This window comes from Kogia breviceps, chromosome 4, assembly GCF_026419965.1.
Source record: "Kogia breviceps isolate mKogBre1 chromosome 4, mKogBre1 haplotype 1, whole genome shotgun sequence".
NCBI lineage: Eukaryota > Metazoa > Chordata > Mammalia > Artiodactyla > Physeteridae > Kogia > Kogia breviceps.
In genome coordinates this window covers 151,083,564-151,096,436 of record NC_081313.1, presented here as the reverse complement: position 1 = coordinate 151,096,436, position 12,873 = coordinate 151,083,564, and the positions used below count along the sequence as shown (strand labels likewise).

At 45.8% G+C, this 12,873-nt stretch overlaps 1 protein-coding gene across 3 annotated transcripts in view; it reads left to right on the top strand.

Moving 5' to 3' along the window:
* HNRNPH1 (heterogeneous nuclear ribonucleoprotein H1) overlaps window positions 1–12,873 on the top strand; it is a 264,799-nt gene that overhangs the window by 231,035 nt on the left and 20,891 nt on the right. The gene's annotated exons all lie outside the window — the stretch shown is intronic.

Here is a 12,873-nt window from a genome sequence, read left to right as displayed (position 1 = left end):
TGGAGGAAGATGTTTGCAGCCCATTGGGAACGCGGAGTGGGAGCCAGGCTTGCAACAGTGCAGTAGGGGGCGGGCATGGCAGGCGATGAGAGGTAGTGGCCGCAATGGCTTTCTTTGCCCAAGGGACGGAGGGCAAAATCCGGGAGGCAGGGAAACCTGGGCTCAGGGATGGAGGGTGCAGTTGGGCGGGCAGGCGGGGTCGGTGACCTTACAGTCGGCCTTTCCCTCCCTGAGGCGCTCCGGGGAGGGGTTTCAGTCTGAGTCCAGGATAAAAGTGTATTTTACGACCTGGAAACTGTTTCCCGAAAGAATCCCTCGAAACGTTGAGCTCTGCCTCCCCCTCCTGGCTGTGTGACTTTTGGCGAGTCGCTTCTTCGTTGCGGGTTTCCTTTTCCTCTCTCTAGAATTATGGGTCGGGGATACAAACAAGCACTGTCCAGAGCTAATCCAGTGCACAGATAGGAGTTGCTCGACCTACTTTATTTTACAATTTTGCATGAGTTGCCAACATTTAAGAATTTGGAGAGTTCACATTAAAAATCCAGATTTCCCGTGTTCTCCTGAAAACCTGGGAGACTCAGCCATGCTGGACCTTGGTTTTGCCCAGCAGCAGTTGCCTGAATTGTGGCTGTCAGCTCCTGCTCAGCTTCACTCCATTCCTCCTATAGGTGTCTGATTTTGGATGTCCTTCTGTATGCGTTCTAGATCGATGTTCTCTCCTGGGGTACGGGGAGCCCTGTGCCCAAGGTATCTTATAAAGTGCTTTTGGTGAGGGTGTTGTGAGTGATGTGGCTGCACAACAAAGGTGATGACACTGGTCCTTGCAATCTGCAACCTTTCCTTGGAATGTAGACAGGCCCTTTCAGCACCCAGTGAAACTTAAGTCCGGTAGGATTCCAACACATTTTCCTAGAGCCATGTGAAAATTTTGAGAGAAGTGGGTGTCCTTCTTCAGCCTAACTTGCTTTCAGGAGAAAGACTAGGGGTTACTAAACCACTACTTTGTATAAAAATGTGGCCTAATTAAATCAGCAAAACAACGCAAAACATGTCATTAGACACTATGCTTAAAAACATTTCTTTGGAGCGGTGCTCTTTTGTATTTTAATAGTTCTGTATATTAACATGGATTAAAATATTTTTAAATAGTTGTAAAGTATAATTTCCTTTTAGAATAACTTAGAAAATAAAAAATACACAAAAAAGGAAATGAGAAGGGAATCAAAACAATACCTAGAAAAAAGCACAAAATAAGGCACTGATGGAGAAATTATACTAAGTGAAAGAAGCCAGATGCAAAGGACCACATATTGTATGACTTTGTTTATATAAAATATCCAGGATGGACAAGTCCACAGCTGGGGGATGTGGGGAGGAAGGAGTGACTACTTAACAGGAGCAGGGTTTCATTTTGGGTTGATGAAAAATGTTTTGGAGCTATAGTGGTAATGGTTGTACAACATTGTGAATGTTCTAAAAGACACTGAATTGTACACTTTAAAATAGTGAGTTTTATGTGAATTTTACCACAATAAAAAAAGGTTTTTTTTTAAGGAGGGAAGTGCTTTACATTAAAACATGAGATAAAAACTATGTGGTATCGGGAAATAGCAAAAATCATAAAGGTGATACAAGAGTACCTAAAGTTTAGGGAATATTGCTTTGGCCAGAGCACTTGCAAACAGTTTATTTTCTAGAACAGAGAAAAGTATCTGCCCTGCCAGATCAGCAGCAGATGGGGAGCCCCATGTTTAGGGAGGGGTATCCAAGTGGATAAAGGACCCAGATCAAATGGGGCAGAATGATATATTGAGGTATCTGACTTTGTTCTTTCTGCTCTGGAATTTCACCCCCTGACTGAGGCAGCAAGCTCATTGCCCCGGGGGTGGGGGTGGGGCTGTGTGTGTGTGTGTGTGTGTGTGTGTGTGTGTGTGTGTGTGTGTGTGTGACAGAGCAGAAAGTAGGAACAAAGAACTCTTTGTGTCTTTCACCTTCTACAGCTCAGAACCCTCTCGGGAACAGAGCTTTGAAAAAATATTTTTGGGGCTTGAGGAAGGAGGTCAAAAAGGCTGTATATTTGTCTACAGCAAGAGGAAAGAGGAAGGGAAATGGAATAGAGATCCTGGTAGGTCTTCCATCTTGGAAAGAAGTCCTTTCTTGACCCTACATTACTTTCCAGCTACTGCCCCATTTTTCTGCTTCCCTTTATAACTAAGCTCCAAAAAGTTGCTTATATTCACTGTCTTCAATTCCTCCCCTCACTCTTTGCTCTTAGTTCCCCTCAGCTTTGGATTTCTCACCTCCAAGTCTCCCCAGCCTGCTCTTGTCAAGGATGACTTTGACTCCAGTGTTGTTAAGTCCTTTGGCTAATTCTCCATCCTCATCTTGGCCCAGCAGCAGCATTTCATGCAGTTGATGCCTCCTCATCTTCACTTGTCTTCTAGGACACTACACTGTTCTGATTTCTCTCCTACCTCACAGTTGCTCCTTCTCAGTGTCTTGCTGATTTTACTTCCTTCAGGTGTCTACTTAAATGTCACCTTTTCAGTGAAGTTTTCTCTAATGACTTTATTTAAAAGAGCATGCATTCTCCCCACACCCAACCAAACCAGCACAACTTATCCTCCTTTCCTGCTTTGTTTTCTAGCATCTGTCACCATTTGACATGCTATGCATTTTGTCAGTCTGTCTCCACCCCCTCTGCCCCAACTAGAGTGTAAATTCCATAGGGGATTTTTTTCTGTGTTTTTTTTTTTTTTCCTGTATCTTAGTTAGAAAAGTGCTTAACACTTACTAGGCTCTCTCCAGATATTTCTAGAATGAACAAAGGTCTATAAGAGACAAGCACCTGAATCCCAGGAGCAGATGTTGTTTGGCCTTTGGTATTGTCATAGGTATCTAATCCTCTAGGAGGCAGGGAAGGTGTACCAGATGCTTTTGGAACTTTTGGTTGCATCTGATAAGCCCACCTCTGATTTTAGCCGCAACTATGGTGGATGGCTCTGCGTATACTGTCAGTGCCTCATTTCAAGTGTCTACTGTGGGTTTCTCTGCCTTTCTGCTTCAGGGCTTTCTCCTAAGCCTCAGGAGCTCTCTCAACCCACAGACATAGCCTGGGAGTGCAGGAGAGTTAATGCCTTCTGGGGCAACCTCCAGTAGAGGACAGAAACCAAAACACACTTTGTTAAATTTTCCTTCTACCATTTTCCTCACTCCCCCTCTCTCAGTTCGTGGAATCATCTACCAGATAAACTGCACCCAAGTTCTAAGCTCAGGCTCTGCTTTTATGGGAATTCAAGCTAAGGCAGTTAGTAGGATGTAGCACTAGAAGGCAGGCCATAGGGAAAGGAATCTAGAACTAGATCACCCCCCATTCAGAAGGCAACAAAGACCTCTCACCACTGTTGGTGAGGAGGATGGTAGTAACCCCTAGTGTCCTGAAGCATAAGACTCTTACCTTTGGTGGATTGGAATGAGATGGAAATTGAAGGCAAAGTTTGGCTTATGTAGTAGCTTTGGCACTTGAAAGATATGGAGGCAGCTGTAATTACAAGGATTATGGAGGTGGTTAACTTTTCTAAACTGTCTTAGAAGCTTTGAAGAAAGAATGAAAGGCTCTTCTTAGTCCACTCAACTCAGGGCATGATGTGAAAGCTGGAAAGTCTCCCAAGGCACCATGTAAAGAACTGCTCAATTCTGCGGCCAGGAAGCAGAGTGTGCTGAAAATAAGGCTCAAGATTTAATCAAGGGCAGTAGAGCTGCAGAGAAGACCCGTGCATCCTTAACAATTTTCCTGTACTAAAGTCAAGCATTTTAAGGGGAAGGAATGGGACCTTAAGGTCCGGCATGGGGATGTTTGGGTGGATATACCTAAGAACCTTGAGCCCCCAGAGCCCCTGAACCCTTCTGGCCAGTAGCAGCTGCTCCTTCCCGTGATAGAGAAGAACAGCTTTATTTTTCCTGGAGACAATGCAGCAATCTCACCTGAGGTAGATGTCATAAAATGATGCTAATCCTTCTGAAGCTCCACCTCTCATTGCCTGTAGACCAATAACTAGGATCGAGTCTCACATAGCCCAAGCAGTGAAGCACAGTCCCTACTCTAGAAGGAAATGGCTTGATCATCCAAAAAAGGTTGCAGGACATGTCTAACCGCAGGACCTCTGGGGGAACAGACAAGGGAGTGGATCTAGAGGGTGGGGGTGTATATAAGACTGGGTAGGAAGTTGATTGCAATGGAACATCTCCCATGACTGAAGACTAGAGTTCTGCCAAGAACACCTGGAGCTTGTCCTAATGTGCTACTAGATGACTCTGGAAAATTGGACACAATGGTCAATGAGGTAGAGACGCCAGAATTGCCTTGGCTGAGTTTAAAGAAGGGTCTGAAGGCTACAGGGAAGTGGGAATATTAGAATGGGTTTATTACATGAGACCAGAAGATTCACCATTTGACTCTGTTCTCTGGGAGCTGCCCAGAGGATGCTCCTTTGGCTAAAGCAGTAGGGAATATGACAGTGAGGGGGGGGCATTGCATCATTGAGAAGGTGTTAATGGCTCTCCCTGGTAGGCCAGGGTTGACAGCAGGAGATGCTGCCATGGAACTGGGCTCCCTAGTGTCATTGGGGATGATGGGATTCGGGAATGGCATTTAACCATTCTGGATGGTGACATTTACAGATCAGAAGCCAGGAGGGCATTCTTATTGTACTTTGCAACAAGAGTGGAATGGCAACTTGGGGGGCCTTGCTTCTCAGAGACCTGTAGTAATGATGATAATAGGCCACAGTGTTCTTAGGGGCAGCCAATGGAGGCAGAGAATAAGTGATAGAAAGGGTTGGGGAACAAGGGTGAGAGACATGCCAGCAAAGACAGTCTTGTTATTAAAATGCCTTACTTAGTATTAGGTCAGTATTTAGATACATCCTAGGAAAGGTAGGTGAGGAATGCTCCAAATAGACTGAAGTTAAGTTTCCACCACTGCAGCAGAGTGGCAGGGTTGACATACAAATTGAGTTATTGAAAAGCAGTTAAAAACCATGTTTCTTGAACACCCAAGAACATGGAGCAAGATCTGTACCAGCCACAAATACCAACAAGGAGACAAGGCAGTGTGAGATGCTGATGTATGGCATGCAGAGAAATGAGTGTGACAGTGACTAACCCAATTCAGACCTTTTGTGGATGTCTTAGTTCAGGCTGCTGTAACAAAACATCATAGACTGGAGGACTTATAAACAGCCGAAATTAGTTCCTCACAGTTTTAGAGGGTGGAAATCTTAGATCAGGGTGCCAGCATGGTCAAGTGAGGGCCCTCCTGTTGATGGCTAACTTCTTGTGTCCTCACATGGCAGAGAGCAGAGGTGAGAAGCCAGCTCTCTTTTGACTCTTATAAAGGCACTAATCCCATCATGAGGTCTCCAGGTCATGATCTCATCTAATCCTAATCATCTCCCAAAGCCCCACCTCCTAATACCATCACATTGCAGGGTAGGGTTTTGACATATGTTATGGACACATTCAGTCCATAACAGGAGGCAAATCCCAGAACTGGAATCAGGCTCAGCAGGCAGCAGGGATGAGACCAGGACCTCTATCTGCAGCCACAGTGCTCTGCAGTTAACTCACTCTACCAGTCCAGGTGATAAATGGCAGCAGGGACAGTAACATGGGCCAGTAAAAATGGTCAGTGGTTTCACTTTTGCAAGATGAAGAGAGTTATGGGGATGGATGGTGGTGATGATTGTACAACAATGTGAATGTGTTTAATACCACTAAACAGTACACTGAAAAATGATTAAGATAGTAAATTTTATGTCATGTATATTTTACCATAATAACAACAAAAAAAGAAAAAAATGGTTAGTGGTGACTGTGTAGAGATTGGGGTCTAGAATAGAATATTAGCCAGAGGAGCATAAGAAGCAGCACAGCTCTTAAGAGGAAAAACAGTCCACAAAACAACCTGCAAATCCCAGGACAGAAGTGCTTTCAAAAATACATGTAGGATAGGGGCTTCCCTGGTGGCGCAGTGGTTGAGAATCCGCCTGCCGATGCAGGGGATACGGGTTCATGCCCCGGTCCGGGAAGATCCCACATGCCGCGGAGCGGCTGGGCCCGTGAGCCATGGCCGCTGGGCCTGCGCGTCCGGAGCCTGTGCCCCGCAATGGGAGAGGCCACAACAGTGAGAGGCCCGCGTACCACAAAAAAAAAAAAAAAAAAAAAAAAAAAAAAATACATGTAGGATAAAAGGGGAGAGGAACAGGATGTGACTGCAGAGCGGGTGTAGACAGTGGTCATGTGTCCAGGAGAGCCAATGCATTGGCCTTGCGTTGGTTAGGTTGGGGCTGTGCCCTCTTGCCTTTTGTAGGGGACCCAGCTGCCTGGTGGTAGCTGATCTTGGGGTCTCCCAGAAAATCACCTGATTACCCTGTGTCTGGCCAGGAGGAAAGTGTTCACAGCCTTGCCCCATTTCTCTACTTTTCCTTTCCCCATCTAGCTTAGCTCTGAACAGCTTCCTGTTGTCACTTACCATTGCTCCTGCCTCACCTGCCAGTTCCAACACATGTGTGTCTCCTCCCTTGTACTCCTGGGGCCACTCCTACCAGGACCGACCTCCTCACCTGGTCAGTCTGGGAGGCTGTCTGTGCATGGCCTTGCCTGCCTTTGATTCTCAGACGCGTCTAGCACAGGGACCAGATCACTCAGAAGCCTGTGCCCATGGTGTTCCGTGTGCATCTGCACACGTGTGAGATGGGATTACCACAGAAGTCCATGGCGACCAGAGAGGATGGGCAAGAACCAAAGGCCCACAGAGCCTGCTTGGTCACCAAGAACAGTGCTGACAGGGGAGGAAGGGGGCCTTGCATGGGATCCTGGGAGCAGGAGTGGCCTAGGGCTGGACCAGCACCAGCTGCCTCTGCAGCACAGTTCCGGAGCTTTTGCTCCTGCCCCCTTGGGAGCCAATGCCAGTGGTGTGTCTGCTGCTTTCTGTCCTCTCCTAATATATTGCACCTACAAAAGTTTAATAAAACTGTAATACCAATATCTTCAAGTACTCAGTCTGTTTTCAACTGGTCTGTGTCCAACCTAGCTCTAATCAGCCAGGGCTGACATGAAGTAAGGGAAGCAGGGTCATGGGGCCTCTGTGCATTCAACAGGATCTGGGGATGGGTCTGGACTCTTGAGATCCATGTCCTGGTGTCATACCAGTGGTCCCACAGCTCTCCAGAGAGAAAGCACAAGGCCAGTCAATGGCTTGGGGTGTGGCCTGTGTGTAGCCTAGGAAGTAAAAGGCAGGTGGGAGAGTGAAGCCTAACCCTCGAGCCGTGAGCAGGCCTAGAAAGAGACTTAAGAGATATATCAGCTAGTTACAATGAATGGACATTATTTGGCTCCTGATTTTCAAATAAACAAACTACAAACAAAACAACACCAAGACTTTACTGGTGGTGCAGTGGTTAAGAATCCGCCTGCCAATGCAGGGGACACCGGATCGAGCCCTGGTCCAGGAAGATCCCACATGCCGCAGGACAACTAAGCCCGTGTGCCACAACTACTGAAGCCCGCGCTCCTAAGAGCCTGTGATCCGAGACAAGAGAAGCCACTGCAATGAGAAGCCCGTGCACCGCAACGAAGAGTAGCCCCTGCTCACCGCAACTTAGAGAAAGCCCGTTGCACAGCAACGAAGACCCAATGCAGCCAAAAATAAATAAAATTAATTAATTAATTTAAAAAAAGAAAGAAATTTCTAATTAGATAGATGTCCTCCAAAAACTTACAACATCCAATGTTTTTAAGTATTGTTTATTATCTCATCCATTTTTTGTAAACAACTGCACATATTTAAAGTGTATAATTGGATGAGTTTTGACTTATGTATATACCCATGAAACCAACAACACAATCAAGTAATGAATATATTCATCACCCCCCAAATTTCCTTGTGTTCCTTAGTAATTCTTCCCTCTGACCCCTGCCCCAGGACAACACTGATCTACTTTTTGTCATTATAGATTTGTTTTCATTTTTTAGAAATTTCTGCAAATGGAATTATTCAGTATGTACTAAAAAACAAAACCAAAAACAAAACCCTAGTTTCTTTTGCTCTGCATTATTATTTTGAGATTCATCTATGTTGTTGTATACATGATTTCCATTGTATGGAAACACCACAATTTGTTTATCTACTCGCCTTTTGGTAGAAATTTGGGCTGTTCCTAGTTTTTGGCTATTATAAATAAAGCTGCTATGAACATTTGTGTACAAGCCTTTGTGTGACGTGTGTTTTCATTTCTCTTGGATATGCTAATTCTGTGTTTACATTTTTGACTAAGTCAGGCTATTTTCCAAAGCAGTCATTTTACATTCCCACCAGTAGTGTATGAGTTCCAATTTCTCCACATTCTCATGAGTACTTGTTATTTTCTGTGTTTTTTTTTATACCCACTCTAGTGGAAGAAATCTCAAAAATTACCATCCAGGGCTTCCCTGGTGGCGCAGTGGTTGAGAGTCCGCCTGCCAATGCAGGGGACACGGGTTCGTGCCACGGTCCGGGACGATCCCACGTGCCGCGGAGCGGCTGGGCCCGTGAGCCATGGCTGCTGAGCCTGCGGTCCGGAGCCTGTGCTCCGCAAAGGGAGAGGCCACAACAGTGAGAGGCCCGCGTACCGCAAAAAAAAAAAAAAAAAAAAAAAAATTACCATCCATACCCCTCTCACGGTATGCTTACTAAGACTGCGGAGAAATCAATTCAACTAACTCTATATTGATTAAATTTTTAAAAAATCGTGCACACATTTACATGTTTCCAGAGAAAAAACCATGAAGCAAGGTGTATACAGATATGTCTAGCTACACCCCTGTGCCTTCTACCCTGAAAATTCCTCCCCATCTAGGTAAATGTTTATATTAAAATTTTAAATTTAAATTGTTTCTATTGAAAAATGTAAAGCACATATATTTGCATTTCAAGGCCAGTTGCATTGACAAAGCCAGTCAATGGCTTGGGGTGCGGCCTGTGTGTAGCCTAAGAGATTACTGTGTGCAGTAACCTTTCTTGGTTATTGCAGCATACAGTAAAACCTATAAACCCTTTTGTATGGTTAGGCCACTCAAGATGGCTGTTCTCTTGCTCTCTGTACATTCCCTCCTGGACCAGTCCCTGCTTCACATACATCCTACTCATGTGACTATCCAATCCTCTTAATCATAGGGCTTAATTAGTAACCGCCTAGTGCTTGCCCCTTGCCCCATCCACTGGTTTCCCTGGTAACTGATGAGCCAACCTAAAGTCAACTCCCCCTTATAAATGGTATTCTCCTGCCCCGGCCCAAGATTGCTGCCCTGCCTTGCCTGCCATCTGCCACCCACAGTGGGGTGCCACTCCAGGACTCTGCTTCAGACTGGTAAGATTCCCTATCCAATAAATTGTTGATGTCTCTGGGCTCTTTCTTTAGTCTCACAGCTGGGCAATTACAAGGCTTGGAGTCCTGTGCGTTACAGTCCAACACCCTTACTTTCTTCACTGAGTGACATATCCTGCAGGTTGTACCTCAGCAGGACATAGAGATACTCCTTATTCCTTTTTATAGCTGCAATGTATCCCACTGGGTGAGTGTAGCACAAGCTATTTCACTATGTATTAAATGTTTGGCTTGTTTCTTGTCCCTTTTAAAATTGTGATGAAATATATGTAAAATTTATCATCTTAACCAATTTTAAGTGTACAATTCAGTGGCATGAAGTACATTCACCTTCTTGTGCAACCGTAACCACCATCCATTCCCAGAACTCTTTTCATCTTGCAAAACTGAAATTCTGTACCCATTAAATGACTTTCCATTTCTCCCTCCCCCCACCCCACCGATCCCCAGCCCTTGGTAATTCTACTTTCTGTTTCTATGAATTTGACTAAGTACCTCTTATATAGTATTTGTCCTTTCGTGACTGGCTGATTTCACACAGCACAATATCCTCAAGATTCATCTATGTTGTAGGATGTGTAAGAATTTCCTTGCTTTTTAAGGTTGAATAATATTCCATTGTATGGCTGCACCACATTTTGTTTATCCACTCACCTGTCAGTGGATATGTGGGTTGCTTCCACCTTCCGGCTATTGTGAATAATGCTGCTATGAACATGGGTGTGCAAATATCTCTTTGAAACTCTGCTTCTAATTCTTTAGGGTGCACACCCAGTGGAACTGCTGGATCATATGGTAATCCCGTGCTAATTTTTTTTTTTTTTTTTTTTTGCGGTACACGGGCCTCTCACTGTTGTGGCCTCTCCCATGGCGGAGCACAGGCTCCGGACGCGCAGGCTCAGCGGCCATGGCTCATGGGCCCAGCCGCTCTGCGGCATGTGGGATCTTCCTGGACCAGGGCACGAACCCGTGTCCCCTGCATCGGCAGGCGGACTCTCAACCACTGCGCCACCAGGAAAGCTCCCATGCTAAATTTTTAAAGGAACCACCATACTGTTTTCCACAGTGGTTGTATGATTTTACATTTCCACCAACACTGTACAAGGGCTCCAATTTCTCCACATCCTCACCATTACTTGCTATTTTCTGTTTTTGCTTCGTTTAATAGTCGTTGTCCTAATGGGTGTGAGGTGATCTCTCATTGTGGTTTTGTATTTCCTGTAATTAGCTAATATAATTAATATTGCAATGAAGAGCCTAGTGCCATGAAAATCCTTGTGCATAAGCTGGGTGCTCAATCTTGCTCATAATAACAGAAATACAAAATGAAAGTGTACTAAGATGTCATTTCTCACCTGTCAGATCAGCAAAAACCCAAGTTCTTCCAACATATTTCGTTGGCAAGGCTGTGGGGAAGCTGGCACTCACATGAATTGTTGGGGAAAATGCAAAAATGGTACAACCTGCTGGGTATGAAGATTTGACATGCAGTAAGATTGCATGTGCCTTTACCCTTTAGGCAGGCAATCCCACTTCCTGGAATCTATTCCAAACTCACACCAACTTCCCCCTAGTATAAAGGGCCCTGAGATGAAGAGCTTGGTAGTTATTGTGAGTGGTTCCCTTAGGGTCTTCTTGCTTCCTTTAGGTCCCTTTCTCAGGCAGGGTTCTGAGCGCATGTGCACCTCTTCAGACTCTCTTACCCTCGCTCACCTTTATTCCAGCCCCCACTGGGAAAACTTCCTGGGCAGGCTTTACACAGGTACAACTGGACAGAAGATCTGTTTAGACCTGTGCTGGAAGAGGGGGTCAGGAGCCAATGGATAAATTCCTTTTCTCCTTCCCAGAAGGATGGTTTGGAGACATTTCATGATGTGCCCCAGAATGTCCTGGGGGACTGAGTGCAGAGACCAGTTTGGCAATGAGGGGTGATTTTGGTGCTCTCTCCTCCATGGCTCACATTTCTTATGGTCACCTGCTAAATCAACACCCCATAGGCTCTGCTTTCAGGGGCACCCAGACCAAGTCAGATACAGAACATACACTCTATCAAAATGATACAAGCTTATAAATGTGTCAAACAGTATGTTTAGTATTTAAGGAGCAGGGGTCCTTATCCTAACCCAGTGCAATTCCACAATGGTAACCAGGGATAATAGTTTCCGACCACTTTCAATGCACTAACAGGGAAAGGACTTCCCTGGGCTGAATCAAGTCCCCAGGCCCAGCCTAGCTTCAGGCTTCGGGTGGGAGCGTGGGGATGGGGCACCCCCTGCTGGTTACATGGAGTCTGGGGTGGCTTCTGCCTCCTAGAGGGGCGGCACCTTTCCGGCTCTGGGTAGGGCTCTGGATTGGTTTGCACGTTGCTGCTCCTGAAACTTCTTTGAGATTCTGGGCGACTCCTCTTCCTGGGGTCCCGAGACTCTGGTCCCGAGACCAGAGGCCTGAGACTTCTCCCTCACAGCAGTCCTGGAGTGTAGTCGCACCTTCTTCACAGGAGCTTGCAACTCCTCAAGTGTTCCTTTTGGCCAGGTGCCCTTGGCTCTCCCACTGCTTGGAGTGGAGGAAGGGGCACAGGCTTTGGATGTGTCCTGGAGTCTAGTTCCACTCCGCCCACTCACTGGATATCTGACTATGCACACCTCTGAGCCTGTTTCTTGGAGATCTGGGATTGTTGAGAGGCCCCAGTGAGACAGAGATGGTGAAGTACCCGGCATTGAGGTCTGGCCCTGAAATAGTCATTGAACCCAACAGCCTGAACTTTCATAACCTCCCTCTAGTCTTTCCCAACCCTGGCCCCCCAGCTTGTGAGTAGCCCTCAAACATTTGTTCCTCTGCTCAGCTGGAAACGCCCCACACACTCCCTGTCATACCACTCCCCGTGACTTCGCGTAGCCCTTGGGCCTGACCATGGGCTTCCCTTTTCTTTTATAGTAGCCCAGGATCATAGGGAAGTCTTACATTTCTCAGACTCATGTGACTCAGAAGTAACTCAACACTAAAATAATGATTTATCAAATTTAGGCCAAAACACTAGAGTCTTATCAGTTGGGAGACTTAGCCCTGAATGGGGAAAACCCAGCCGGGAGGGTATGGAAAGTGAGAAACACAAGGGCTTTAGTGTAATGTGGCTGTTATTGACAAGGCCATGCTCTCTGGGGATGCTGCCCTGTCTCCTGACCGATTGATTGATTGGGACAGGGTATCGACTAAGGTGAATGGTTCAAAGGCTAAATGAAACTTAGCAATGTCACCAAGCCCATGCTCTGTTTTTACTGCAAGAGGCATTTCCTCTTCTATGTGTGTTTATAAACATAGACACCCCACCTAGGGTGGTCATAGTCATACTAATTGTTCACTGATACTTCTGGTTCTTCTCTTTCCAGGCTCATAAGATTTCATTTCTGGTGTCAACTGGGAAAAAACCCCCCCACCATATAAAAACAGT